The sequence below is a fragment of the Haliotis rufescens genome, unplaced genomic scaffold (genome assembly GCF_023055435.1).
Source record: "Haliotis rufescens isolate VD_foot unplaced genomic scaffold, xgHalRufe1.0.p SCAF_3, whole genome shotgun sequence".
Classification (NCBI taxonomy): domain Eukaryota; kingdom Metazoa; phylum Mollusca; class Gastropoda; order Lepetellida; family Haliotidae; genus Haliotis; species Haliotis rufescens.
This window is the reverse complement of record NW_025964001.1, coordinates 55310346-55322659: the sequence shown is the minus strand read 5'-3', so window position 1 is coordinate 55322659 and position 12314 is coordinate 55310346. Positions and strand designations below refer to the sequence as shown.

The 12314-nt window shown below is 39.5% G+C and overlaps 1 protein-coding gene across 2 annotated transcripts in view; it reads left to right on the top strand.

The window, feature by feature from the left end:
• The window catches only part of LOC124148741 (alpha-mannosidase 2x-like), a 120465-nt gene that overhangs the window by 62938 nt on the left and 45213 nt on the right, over positions 1 to 12314 (top strand). Inside the window, exon 1 of one of the 2 annotated variants that reach the window (XM_048403096.1) lies at positions 4395 to 4530. The exons of the other annotated variant lie outside the window; for it this stretch is intronic. The gene's annotated coding sequence lies outside the window, so the exon portion shown is untranslated. Of the gene's footprint in view, positions 1 to 4394; positions 4531 to 12314 lie in introns of those variants that run through there. 2 annotated transcript variants of the gene reach the window in all.

Here is a 12314-nt window from a genome sequence, read left to right as displayed (position 1 = left end):
ACTCAGGTAGTAAATTTGGACTCGTCCCAGCCTTAATATGTATACAAATCTTTCGGTATCTTTCACAATTCTGTTTGACATACAAGTTTGTTTTTCATTCATTAGTTGCAGGGGGCACGGATGGCCCAGTCATCTAAGTCGCCGCGATTCGCTGTACAGAGTTGCGTCCCTTGGGCACGCCAGAAACCTATGATTGTGGGTTCGAATCCCAGTCCGTCCTGATTATGTTTCTAGGTTTGTCAGCACCATACCCGTGCTCGTGGGTTTCACCGATGTGGTAAACATCTGAGACCTGCATCACTTCGGGCTTTCCTCCCACATTAAGCTGACACGCCGTGATATAACTGGAATACTGTTAAAAGCAGCGTTAAACCCAACTCACTCATTAGTTGTAATACTGACATTTTTTTAAAGTTGATGGTTTTTTTAAAAACCTACATTGAATTTAAGGCCAAAGTTTTGTAAACCAACTTATAAAAAAGTGAAAGGCTTTGGGTTCGAGAGTCGATCAGCCCCTGTAATGATGTGATCAACCCCTGTAATGAGGTTCTACAGTATACAACACTTCCACCCTTCCACCAACATTTCAAGGCTTTGTAAAAGGCATCCTTTTTCATTTCAATGGACAAGCTTTTTTTTTGGCACTGCAGTGAACTGTAATTGAAATGGCAAGTTAATATTAGTGTTTTTTAGTTGTGGCACTTGCTGTTTTATCAGTGCAGAGTTGCCAGATGTGGGCTGAGCTTCCGATAGACTGCCATTAATCAACACTTATCTAGGTCATAACCAGGCCTGTCATCATAGCAATTAGACACTCTACTGTCAGATTCTCCTGTAAACAGAAAGGGCAGGTACCTCCTAGTCCTGCACTATGACCGTGGAATATATTTATTTTATGAAAAAATAATAATCTAGAAATTCATACAAAAGCAAGTCTAGCCAGCTCAAGCTAGCTCTATCTGAAATCAGCATAGGGAAATTCTTTTATTTTTAGAGTCAAGAAGGATATTGTGTAATATAAGATTTCAGAGACTAAATGTTAGTCTAGGTACCTCCCACAACAGATGGGAAGATGGACCCACGATTCCTCACAGGGAGGGATAACTATATTGTTATGCTTTTGGCCATTTTCATGACATGTGATTCAATATCTGACGCGTAAGATTTGTGTTACCGTATTCAACGTACTAAGCGCCCCGCTTTAATAAGCGCCCATGGCAATATTTGCTGATATATTGGCTAGTGAACAATCCCAATTAGCACCCTTCCAATTGATCTTATTCATTCGTGTATAATACATGTACGCAATCATGTGTTATATGCACCCTTAATTATGGGAAATTAAATTCAGGAAAAATATATCTGTCGTATATAAACATTTCAAGCTGTCAGCAGAAACCACAAAATTTACGATCTTTCAACCCTGTTCTTTTTCGCCAAAATGATATTCTAATATGAGCCCCCTTTTATTTTGAGAGCACCCTTGGCGCTTATTATGTCGAATACGGTATGTATTTTTCCTTTACTTATTGTTGTTATTGTTCTGTGAAAAGGGTGTTATTTTTGTGTGTGTGAAATGGTACGATGCAAAATTAATCCTTATATTCTTCATAACAAAATCTAGCTGTTTTGATCAATGACTGCTGTCTTGCTATTTTGTTGGAAGGGCTCTCGTTGACCAAACCATTGTGCACATGACGGAACTGATCATGGTGGAACTTGGCTGCTTTAAACATCTCCATGCTTCCTTTCCTGTTGATGATCTGTGATGTCATCTCAGGAAGTACATTTGAATTTAAATGTGTATACTCAGTGCTAGGGCTGCAACGAATACACGAATATCATCTTCCCGAGGCAAGAGAGTTAACTGACTATAAAAGTCCAGTTTCCACCCTTGCCGAACTAGGCTGGAATTCCTGGGCTCGATTGTAGCGCCACCAGTGGATATTATGAGTTATGTCCCTTCGAAGCCTCTCCTATGGACCAATCGGATTCCACCTCTCGTATCACTTGCATTTGTTTCAATCAAAATAGCGGCGCCCAGTCAAGACGATCTGATCGATAATCAAGATCTATATTGTGATAAAACGGGTCTTACGTCGCAAAGTGCATAAATCACGCGATCACCTTGATTAAAAACAGGAAAAGATTTGGAAAATATCTGTTGACAACGAGTTGGCGGCGCACATGCTTTGCAAATCCTACAATCGATCAAAATCTGCACAAATGTTTACGAACTGGATTTCAATTTCGTTGCGCAATTTTGATTGGACTATGCAAAGACTTGTTAGTCCAGACAAAATGTAACTCCATGATACCAGCCTAGTTCGGCAAGGGTGGAAACTGGACTTGCCTCGGGAAAATGCACGAATATAGGGTAACGAATACAAGTATTAATACACGAATACAATATCAAATCAGCAGTTGATGTATTATTTGTTATCTTCATTGAAACAATATCAACATACATTATTTCACATGGTTTGTTAATTATTAATATATAATACATTCATATCCTGCACTTATCCAGGTACTAGTATCTGCTCCAATGCGACAATGACCAGCGACCACAATACTGTCAAATTAAATATTATAAGAGTGTTGTCTTTAAAGAAATCTATGCATGTAATATGTTCTTAGTGTTCTAGTGGCCATGAATAACAAATTCAATTCATGAATGGATACAGTTCGATTTGAATACATGAGTGAATCGTAACAGCCCTAATACTCACTTGGTCCACGATAAGGGCGAACATGCCTTGTATCTCAACACTGCAAGGTGGTCAAGTGGTCATCGTGTGAGCTCTTCGTGCTGACTGAAGATCAGGGTTGAACCCCAATTTGGATGACAGGATAAGATTAAAAAGATTCCACAAACACCCTCATCGACATCCATGTGTGATAATAAAGTGAAAGCAGATGTAAAAAAAATTCATTTCAATCAATTAATGAAAAAAACGAATTCACCCATTTCGTTAGACTAAAATCTAGTCTCTGAAATGAACATATCGTACATAAAAAAACAGTTGTTCAGTTATCTTAATAAAAATATAATAAAAAGGAGCCCAGTGACTCTCTTCATTTTCAGATACTGCAGTGATCTATACTTGCCAAACAATATAGACTTGCATGGGCTGTATTTGATATATATTTGTATCAGGGTCTGTAAGACAGACTACCATTTCGTTTAAAATACAGCATTTTCTGATCTCTTAATATCTTCTTTGACAACTGCAGTAGATATATCATGATGAATTCATCCAAGTTTTAATACATTCACATTTTTATGAGTCAGTAACTCCATCTTCTCTTGTAAAGGCAAAAACTAACTTGATAGTTTTGTTATTCATAAGTCTGTAACATCTAAACTTGAGATTACAAGCTAATGTGCCATCAAATCTGATTCAATATATATATATCAATGTCCTAATAAGAAACATCGGTTTCAGAATCATTTCAGCTTTCCGATTCCTCATTCCTGTCATAACTTACCGTATTTGATGTAATAAGCACCCAGGGCGCTCTCAAAATTAGAAATAGGTGGCTCTTTTTAGAATATTATTTTGGTGAAAAAGAAACAGAGTTGAAAGATAAATTTTGTGGTTTATGCTGACAGCCTGAAATGAATATATACAACAGATATATTTTTCCAGAATTTAATTGCCCATAATTAAGGGTGCATATATCTCACGAGTGCGTATTATACACGAATATATACATCTTGTGTACATTGATCAATCGGAAGGGGTGCTAATTGGGATTGTTCACTAGACAATATATTAGCAAATATCACCGTTGGCACTTATTAAAGTGGGGGGCTTATTACATCGAATACGGTATATTGATTTGGGTAAGGTTTAAGGTGTACATACTTATAAATATCATCAGCTTACTTAGTCCATGGTGTCTGTCAGATGTATCGTGTCTCAATGCACGATGTTATCACACATAACAACCACGTGCACTTGCACTAAACTATCAACATTTTAACTACTTTGACACCGTTACACAAACAAATGACGTGTATTTATAACATGGTAAGCTCCTTCTGTTGGAGACCTGTTTAGAGACAGATCCACTTCTCGGTATCACATCCGACTCCTTTCTGGGAAATCTTCACAATCAGTCTTTCAAATTGAACCACCAGACAATCAATTCCAAAGTTTTGTTTTTGTAAAACAGCAATCTATTTTCCTAAAACATCTGTAGGACCCATCAGAAGCTCCTCATGGTGTTCTCATAGCCTCCTACTTCTGATAGAGCCACAGTATTTTCATTTCCACTGCGTTTATACTTTGACGAAAGCTCTGGTAGTCATGTGACTGGACTATATAGACAAATAGCGCCACTTACAAGTGATCACACAGCATGTTGTGTGCTTGCTGTGTAAACGTTGTTCTCTCTCTCGGCTGGATGTAGTGAGAGAGTGGTAAGGAGTAATTTTGCCACTAATCTCCCTCGCTGCTCTGTTGAAGGATTAAAAGCTGTGCTGGTTATATCGGTGTTCATTGATGTCATGGAATGGGAAAGGTAGGTGCTTGAAATAGGATTGATATCTGTATGTGCTGTATGCTATCATAGTCTATGAATCATTTATTACAATATTTCTCTTCAGATTTGTATTCCCTGATGCTCATTTAATAGAGCTGGCTAGAATTTTTTAATGGGTTTAGGCTTCATTAAATACACAGTCAGGTGCCACATATGATTCTGAATCTGTTCATGGTCAAGACTGTAAATGTTCTAACTTCTGTATATCATGGGGTATGTTGTGTTACATGTATTTTTTCATTTATTAAGTTGACGTTCGTATATATAATCATTGCATGTGCCTTTCTTATCCATAATGATGAATTATCTGTGCACATATTTTCATTTTGTCATACGGTTGACATATGTCCACTGCATTATCACATGTGAAAAAAAGATGTTTCAATTCTGAATCAATCTTTGATTTAAGACTCAGCTCTTTCTCACCTGGGGGAGGTCGGGTAGCCTAGTGGTTAAAGCGTTCGCTCATCACACCGAAGACCCGGGTTCGATTCCCGACATGGGTACAATGTGTGAAGCCCATTTCTGTTGTCCCCCGCCGTGATATTGCTGGAATATTGCTAAAAGTGGCGTCAAACAATACTCACTCACTCACTTTCTCACCTGACAAGCCTCCTGTCTGCATCCATTCAAATACTCTACAATGATATTCTTCCATTTTTATGAACTTGTGCGTGTGTGCTATTTTTTCAATTCAATAGCAATATGGTCCTGAGGTTGGTTAATGAATAGTATTCATGTTTGAAGTTAATTCATTTTATGACTGATCTATGTTGTAACTGCAGCTCAGTTTCATGACCAGCAAACTTTAATGTGAGCATTCTATTGCGTAATCAAAAGCCAATTCCAATGTATAGGTAAACCTCTAAGTCTAGACATAATACTGGTGATTAGTCTGATGTTATATTAAATTAACTATGAGCCTCAGTTTTATGAGAATACAGATCTTATGTTGACATTTAAGGTTTTCCTGTTGTACTGGCACTGGTGGATCGAACTATTGAGCATGCAGAGGATGTTTGGGTGGGGTTTGTGGTGTGTGTATGTGGTGTGTGTGTCTCTGTCTATGTGCATGTGGTGTGTGTCTGTGTGTACCTGTTTTTATCCCCCGCCCCAACGAAGTTGGCAGGGGATATAGAAATGGATTCCGTCCGTGTGTGTGTGTGTGTGTGCGTGCGTGTGTGTGTGCGTCCTGAAATCGTTTCCAGAGCATAACTCAGAAACCGTTAAATAATTCTCTACGAAACTTTGCATGTCTATCAGACTCATGCTGAACTTGTGCCTTGTGCTATTTAGGAATTATATAAATTTTTATTTTTTACGTTTCCATGGCAACAAGATGGACTTAGGTTCCAAACTCTTCTTTTTTTTACAATTTCCATGACAAGTTCCACCTTGGTTAAAAAAGGTTAGGGTTTGTTTAGATTTAATTATGTCATAAATTCTCCAACAGGGGCTTCAGACATTGTACCCATGTCGGGAATCGAACCCGGGTCTTCGGCATGACGAGCAAACGCTTTAACCACCAGACTACCTGACCGCCTCCTCCCCACATTAAGCTGACACGCTGTGATATAACTGGAATACTATTAAAAGCAGCGTTAAACTCAACTCATTCTCTCACTCCACGTTATTTATAACATGGTAAGCTCACTGGTTGTATACAGATTGTTCTCTTGTTACCTTCTTGAAGTGATGATATGATGCTCACGCTGTCAACCACTGGTTTGCTCCTCCAGGTCTGAGTCATCGGCTATTACATTGTGTCAGGTTCCGGACATATAAAGCTTCCTGACGATAAAAATTATTTTAAAAATAACATTACTCACTCCACTAAAATAGACTATGAAAAAAGAAGTTGAATAAATATGAGGCAAGTTGTTGCCAAGGTTGCAACTCAGTCAGCAAGTATTGACTATTTGTGGCACCATCTCCGTGGCAATATGAGAAACTGTTATCTACTGATGTAATTTATAGACATGGCAATATTACAATAATAGAAATAGATACAATACAGAAAAACTTGAGAAGAATTTAATGCAGTTTCAAACATTTAATCAATTCTAATTTTAATTTCAATCTAATTCTGTTTGAATCTCTCAGCAGGTGTAAGGTGTTTATTATCAACATACATCAGTGGCAGCAATGCATGTGGCAATATCATGGAGGGTCATTATGACAATCTTAACAGTTGCCTCGTGCTTGTAGCCAAAATATTTCAAAGTTTAACATAAATTCCTATTATTCATTGCAACCTCTCCAGTTATTTGAAAGGCTGCAACAAGTGATATATGGCTGTTGCCTCCCTTTAATCAGAGTCTATCTTGGGTGTACCAGTTCCCCTTGAAGGAATGAATGATGAGGCACAACAAGATGGGGACGCAGGTTTTTCCCCAATAATTTGTTATTTCTGCATGTCAAGCAGAGTTTATAAGCCCTGAGCAGATGTACCAGCGGGTGCTTTATGTAGCCTGGGAACTCGGGGACTGCCGGAATGTGCAAGTGACCGATTATGATAAATGTTTCCTGGTTCCAGTCTGAAAGGTTTAAGCTTGTTGCCGTGCATGACATTGTTGTTTCTGCCATTTTGAAAATTCAAATGCTGATCTGATATGCTTCATTAGGGGAGGTCTTTGCATGTAGGAAATATACTTGTGGTTGATGGAAGTACCCAGTGGGGAATGTCTAGACTATGGTTGCAATGTTACAAGAGGAAAACATTGGTCTCTTTGTGTGTGGGTGAACCAGTTGGGTTTGACACTGCCTTGAACAATGTTTCAGCTTTGTGTCAGTTTAGTGTGGGAGGAAAGCCAAGAGTGATGCAGGTTTGGTAGATTTTTATCAATTTGATGAAACTGTCAAGCATGACTATGGTGGCTTTAAACCCATTACCTTCCTAATGATGACAGATTGCAATTTTAGACCACTTTATGCCACTTGCCCGGTCCAGACTCAATTATTTACCACCATGCAGCGTTAAACAACAAATAAACAAAACTTGGCTATCCATGCCTCCATGCCTGTGTCCATCAGAGAAAAAGCTGGGGTGACAATTGTAGATTAATTCAAAACCAGATCGGGGGGCACGGGTGGCCCAGTCGTCTAAGGCGCCGCGATTCGCTGTGCAGAGTTGCGTCCCCTGGACACGCCAGAAACCTATGATTGTGGGTTCGAATCCCGGTTCGCCCCGATTATGTTTCTAGGTTTGTCAGCACCATACCCGTGCTCGTGGGTTTCACCGAAGTGGTAAACGTCTAAGACCTGCATCACTTCGGGCTTTCCTCCCACATTAAGCTGACACGCCGTGATATAACTGGAATAATGTTAAAAGCGGCGTTAAACCCAACTCACTCACTCACTCAAAACCAGATCAGCAAATCCTGGCACAATTAAGGGATATAACTCTGCATAAAGAGTGGCTGCAATTGAGATGAGTGGCCTCCTCTTTAGGCCAGGGTCCACAGAGTGAGTAAGTGAGTGACAGCAATGACTAAGCTGTGGTGAATCAGACAGAGAGCTTTCTTAGAGTGAGTGAGTGAGTGAGTGAGAATGGTTTTACGCTGCTTTTTTTTGGCAATATTCCAGCAATATCACAGCGGGGGACACCAGAAATGCGCTTCACATATTGTATCCATGTCAGGAATCAAACCCGGGTCTTCGGCGTGACGAGCGAACGCTTTAACCACTAGGCTACCCGACCGCCCAAGCTTTCTTAGAGGACTGATGCAAAATTGAAATCCCTGAACTCAGTTTTTTACATCAGCTCTCTGAGCAAAGGGATACCGTATTCGACGTAATAGGCGCCTAGGGCGCTCTCAAAATTAGAAATAGGGGGGCTCTTATTGGAATAGTATTTTGGTGAAAAAAACAAATTTGAAAGATAAATTTCGTGGTTTATGCTGACAGCCTGAAATGTTTATATACAAGAGATACATTTTTCCAGAATTTAATTTCCCATAATTAAGGGTGCATATAACACACGAGTGCATATTATACGGGAATAAATAAATGTTGTGTACATTGATCAATCAGAAGGGGTGCTAATTGGTATTGTTCATTAGCCAATATATTAGCAAATGTTGCCATGGGCGCTTATTAGAGCAGGGCGCTTATTACCCTGAATACGGTATTTTAATTTTTACATACCCCCATACTTCTTTGGTTTTATCATTATATTCTTCTCCGTTCCATTATGGTACTCTGGTCGTCTCAGGGGGCATGGGTGGCCCAGTCGTCTAAGGCACCATGATTCGCTGTGCAGAGTTGCGTCCCTTAGGCACGTCAGAAACCTATGATTGTGGGTTCGAATCCCGGTTTGCCCCGATTATGTTTCTAGGTTTGTCAGCACCATACCTGTGCTCGTGGGTTTCACCGAAGTGGTAAACGTCTGAGACCTGCATCACTTCGGGCTTTCCTCCCACATTAAGCTGACACGCTGTGATATAACTGTAATACTGTTAAAAGCGGCGTTAAACCCAACTCACTCACTCACTCTGTTCATCTCAAAGATAAGGAAGTCATTGTGGGGTCAAAAGGGATTTATTTTCAATGGGTGTAGAGTGAGAACTACACGGTAGTCCGGATCTGCCCTAAAACATACATAAGCTCATATAAACATCATGGGTATGGACAGTATAAAGGCACTAGATAACAACAATACTAATAATAAATTTGGATCTATAGTTCCTTACTTTTGGCATATATATTTGAACAAATCCTTCCAGATAAAACAAATTACACTCTATATTTAGTTAATCATGCATAATTAATAAAATATAAATAGCATACCTTGTCTCAGGGATGCAGGCTGGAACCTCCTTCTTTGATGTACAGTGAGTGAGTGAAAACATAATCAAGGCGAACCGGTATTCGAACCCACAATCATAGGTTTCTGGCGTGCCCAGGGGACGCAACTCTGCACAGCGAATCGCGGCGCCTTAGACGACTGGGCTACCCGTTCCCCCTGATGTACAGTGAATAGCCCTGCACAAATAAGTATACTACATATAAATATATTACATAGCCACCGTTACACTAGCATGTATGAAATACAAGCATAACCAATTCAACAAAATACTATACATATATACATGATACATATACATTTCACTTCTAACCACTTAATATCTATTTTATAAAATGTACACTTGGCTATTACCTCAGTCAAATACACGGTTAAGTTAAATTAAGAATACATTACAATGTCATAATACAATGCTAGCCAAAATACTATATCCAATATGTACAACAAAAATGCTTAAAATACATTTAGCTTCCAGATAAATCTAGTAATAATTAAATGAACTTACCCTATATGATACAGTGAAGAAAACATGCTGAGAAATATGTGCTGACTGACCAGTAGAAGTTGTGATCAGGGTATCCACATGATTGCAGAGAACATGCAAAAAGCTTGATAACAAAGAGCACCTAATCCCAGGCCAAGCCCTGAACGACCCAGTGACAATAGCCATGAACCAAAGAACGAAATGGCTGAACTACCCAAGCTATATACAGAACTAGCTCACCTGGGAATTAGTAGGTTTGTGCAAGTGCTGAAGGTAACACAAGTATTTAAGAAAAATACATGTTAAATATGTAGGTTAGCTTATTAATTTAATTCATGTTTGGTACTATATACTTAAAAATCTAGCAATATTCTATTTACAAGCATACTGCTACATATATTTCATTCTTGAATCCAGAGATTGCTACCTGTATTGTGTGTTTGGAACTGAACTGTCCCTTCTGAAACAAGCTCTGTCGGCATAAGGAGCTGAGGTGAGGTGAGGTGAAATTGGGTTTAACGTCGCGTCCAAGATTATTGCACTTATATAGCGACGTGCAGGCACGTGTATGTGTGTGTGTGGCTGCTTGTACTAGTCCGGACTGATGCCGATTTATAGTGCTAGCTCACTGAGATACCATGCCGCAGTTTAACATGGATACCCCACTCAGACACAGTATACTGACTCCGAGCCGACCAGTCCTTGTTTTAGCCCCTTAATGCCGAGCGCCAGACAGGGTAACAACAAGTACAATCTTTTAACGTCTTTTTGTATGACGCGGCCCGGGATCGAACCCTGGACCTTCCGCTCTCCGGGCGGACGCTCTACCACAAGACCACGGAGGCGGTCCATAAGGAGCTGAGGTTGACTTGACCCTCATAATGAGGATAAACACGAGGAAAAATATGACACATGCATGTTGTCTAATCTCCATCAAGCAGCTTATGCCGTAAGAGTCCCTGGTAAAGAATAGAACATACAACAGTGGTTAGCGTGTCAGCTTCCAAGCTGAGGGAACAGATGGGCTTCTTATCACTACAATTGGTCCTGTTAATAAGAAGAGGCAACATGAAGGTATCAGAGCAGTGTATCTGGGAACAGTTGATGAGGCTGATAGTGTCCGTGTGTGTGAGTAAGCTGCACAGTCAGGATGGAGTGTCATGGTGTTAGGTAGCTCACCTTCCGTACTCAGCACTCAAGATAGTATGTGTGTATCAACTCCAATAATTATGACATATCTTGCCATCTTGTACCTCATGTACAATTTACATCATGATGCAATAATTTACTAAGTGATATACATGTTTTCAATCTGGAAATGTCCTAGTTGGGAAAGGACCGCCTCCGTGGTCTAGTGGTAGAGCGTCCGCCCAGAGAGAGGAAGGTCCGGGGTTCGATCCCCGACTGCGTCATACCAAAAGACGTTAAAAGATGGTACTTGTTGTTACCCTGTCTGGCGCTCGGCATTAAGGGGCTAAAACAAGGACTGGTTGGCTCGGAGTCAGTATACTGTGTCTGAGTGGGGTATTCATGTTAAACTGCGGCATGGTATCTCAGTGAGCTAGCACTATAAATCGGCATCAGTCCGGACTAGTACAAGCAGCCACACACACACACACACACACACACACACACACACACACACACACACACGCACGCCGCTTTATAAGTGCAATAATCTTGGACGCGATGTTAAACCCCATTTCACCTCACCACCACCCTACTCAGCACAGGGATCAAGACAGTATGATTATTGGTGTGTATCAACTCCAATAATTATGACATATTTTGCCATCTTTTACCTCGGGTACAATTTACAGCATGATGCAATAATTTACTAAGTGATATACATGTATTCGATCTGGAAATGTCCTAGTTGGGAAATATTATCTCCAGAAGGAAATATAACAGTATTATGTCTCAAGTACTTAAGGTATTTAATGTGTCTGCATTATGTTTGATCAAATTTTAACAATTTATAAAAATGTCATGTTATTAGTACAGCAGTGACACAGCTTTTTAATAACGCTTCTGTATACCTGCATGCTATACATGATGATAAATAGTTGTCAGGTAATATGTATGCACAGTTAAAAAGAATGATACAAATGTATGTAAACCAGAAATATTATCTGAAAGCATGTATGGTATTTCTATGGAAGCCTTTTAGGGCCATTCGTTTTTTTTGTTTTTTTCGATACTATCTTGAAATTTCAACTTAGTTTCTTGAAATTTCAACTTAGTATCTTGAAATTTCAAGATAGTATCGAAAAAAATATTTTAAAAAACAAATGACCTTAAAAGGCTTCCATATATTTAGGTTGATTTTCTTCTCTTTTTAATTTTTTTGGGTGGGGAACATTGTACAAAGTCTACAACTACATAGCACTAGGGATCAGCTAGTGTCTTGTGTGTATATATGCAATGTCTGCTGGTAAATGCAGATCACACAAAACTTGGCTTGAACACAGGTGC